A 3008-nucleotide genomic window follows, 5' to 3' on the forward strand; every position below is an offset into this window, starting at 1 on the left:
ATGTTATTATACTAGAATTATCATTAGAAGACTTGGATACAATGCATGTTCAATTAGAGAAACCTAGATCCAAGCATTAGGGTTTGTATGTGCACATAGGAATGTTCTTATGGCTCAAACCCATCACTTATATCATTGATATATTTCAACAGTAAATGATATTTGTCGGTACATTTCGTGTTCTTTAAAAATACGATTAATAAAATATAACCCCAAACAACATCTTTTTCTTTTAAAATCAAACAACTTACTTTTATTAACTCACAACTTTCTTCATGCCAACCAAAATAACAACATACTTTCACTTTTAATCATTGTTGTAAAAATCCCGATTAGAGGCGCCTAGCGATTAATCACTGCATACATAATGAGTGAAACATTATTAAACGATGAAATTTTAACATTTTGAAGAAGTTTTATTTCAATGGAAAATATTCGAGGCATGATTAGTGTTGTATTAATCATATTAACCTATTTTGTTATCATATTAGTGGTATTTACGAACATTGATATGATATTTGTCATATTTATTTTTTTAAAATTCAACAAATTAAAAATTAATGGTCCCCGATTAATCCCCCGATAAATCTCCACCTAGCCGATTAATCCCTTGACCTTAGTCCACCGACTAGCTAACGTCGATCATTTTTTACAACCTTGCTTTTAATCCACTCAAGCAACATACCTACAATTTAAAAACAAAAACAATAACTTACGTTCCTTGAAATATAACATGTTTCTGAGTTGAAATGATTGTTGCAACAAAGTATTCATACTCGTCGCTTAGCACGGGTAAACGGCTAATATATATATATATATATATATATATATATATATATATATATATATATATATATACACACACACACACCTTAATAAGTATTTAGCTACAAATGTTGAATTTTAGGAGGTACAGCCCATTACAACGTTATGTACAATGATTTTGTGTTGTAAAATCTTATATGGTCAACAAATAGATAAGCCAATGCTAAGGACGGATCATTCAACACGAAAACTAATTCAAATGTCATATCCCTAGTTTTTTGCTCATTCAAATATGAAACGGTATTCCTTAAAGTTCGGCGCCAATTGAATCAGTTAAGAGGAGTGAATACATGTTATATAGCATAACAACAGACCAATCTTCATTTTCATATTAGTAGTGCCGGCCACCGTTTCCCCTGGTTTGCCTTCTCCATCGGCAAATCTTTAAACAGTACATATAATCATTCAATGCATAAGTTTCCTTATTTCTCACAAGTGTTTGACCTAGGCCTTTAATTTTTGATAGCCTTATTTTGAATCCTCTAGAATCCTCAAATCAATTGATTTTGGTCCATTTTCCCCTATGCTAATTAAGGAGGTAGAGTTAAATTGAACCCCAAAATTTTCAAATATCTTGGCCCCTATCCCCTTATATGATGACTACAAATTCTCATTTTCTTCTCCCCCACCTCCCCTTTTCTCCATTTCAGTAACCTCTAACTTGTTTTCTCTTTACACAACAACTGACGACCACAACAATCATGTCGCTATGTCTGCCATGCTACACGTAGTAGCCGCCGCCACCACCATTAGCTGCCACTTGCCTCTGCTAGGATCTAAGGAGAAATTTGGAGGATCACCATTCAATATGTATTGTTGTAAGTTCTTCAGATTAATTCATATTTTTTTATGTTATTTTACTTTGGTGTAAAACTAGATCAAACATGCAAAACCTAAGGATCACAATGTCGACCTCCTCTCTATCTCTTTCTCTCTCTTTCTCTCTCTCTCTCTCTCTCTCACTCACACACACACATTTTGGTTATAAATCACAGATCCAGAGTTTGAGTTTTTTCTCTTAACTTCTTTTATTCTCTTGTGTAGGTCATATAAATCAAAAAGGATGGGATTGGATTGTGCTCAACAGACTGAATCGAGGTCTCTATGTGTGTAACAATGTTTGTGTTTGTGTGTTTAAATTTATGTGTGTATATGTGTGAGTGTTATAGGCCCTTAAATATGTGGACATTGATAGATGAAGCGAGATGAGGATTCTTCATGATCTGCGTCGAATATTGACACTAGACAAGTGAAATTTGTAAATTCGATTCTTGATTTTTTGTCGCTTCAGTCCAAGAATTGGGTTTGTTATTACTTTATATTAGATCTTATTTTATGATTAATGATGTTAGTTCTTCATTGTTAATTTTATTATGTATGTAGAAGGCTTCTTCCTGAAGCTGCCCTAAGATGTCTAGAATCTTCAAAAGAAGGCCACATAAACCACAATGTTGGTCATTAAAGATAATGGATTGAAAACTCGGTATCAGAACTTCTGAAGGGTTTGGACATCTTAACAGGTTTTTTTTAATCCTTACTTGTAACTAGTTTGATTATTTTTTTACTTTTTGTATTTTTATCTTAAAAATATCTTGGTTGAAGGCTTTATCGTATCAGGATTATTCCTAAAAAGGTTTTTAATATGTTTCTCTATTGTGTTGGCTTTGTAGGTTCAAAGAACCTAACCAAGAGGGCTAATGAGAAAGTGGAATCTGATTTCTGATTTTCATTTTTGAACTTGGAAGGAAGTCTTTTGAGTAGGTAGAATCATAGACCATCTACAGTCATCACACTCCTCAAACAGCTACATCAATAGCAACAAACCTGCATCATTAAGATCTTTAGTAATCTTGGTCCTCTCTCTCTCTCTCTCTCTCTCTCTCTCTCTCTCTGTTTTTAGATCATAGATCTATTATCAAATAACCAAACTAATAACCAGGGTAAACGTGATTCTTTTGAAAATTGGTTGTAATATATCCATTTTTTGTCAATTTGCGTTCATGTGTTCGACTTATGCACTTGTTATGGTTTACTAAACCTGTTTATTATTATTTTTTTTTATTATTTTTTTTTTGCAGTTGCTTCCTGTAACATGTATTGAATCAATGACATTTATAATTACATTTCTTTTATCCTCTAATTTGTAAATTACAATTACAATTACAATATTATCATTTAGTTTT

General features: G+C 32.3%; 1 long non-coding RNA gene across 1 annotated transcript; it reads left to right on the plus strand.

The window, feature by feature from the left end:
• The first annotated feature begins 901 nt into the window (after window positions 1-901).
• LOC145090354 (uncharacterized) lies at window positions 902-2755 on the plus strand. The gene is made up of 3 exons (XR_013701511.1): window positions 902-1643; window positions 1870-2345; window positions 2496-2755. It is a non-coding gene; the product is annotated as an uncharacterized LOC145090354 (long non-coding RNA).
• Window positions 2756-3008: the final 253 nt, after the last annotated feature.

Source organism: Lactuca serriola, chromosome 2 (genome assembly GCF_051521515.1).
Source record: "Lactuca serriola cultivar US96UC23 chromosome 2, Lser_US96UC23_V15, whole genome shotgun sequence".
NCBI lineage: Eukaryota > Viridiplantae > Streptophyta > Magnoliopsida > Asterales > Asteraceae > Lactuca > Lactuca serriola.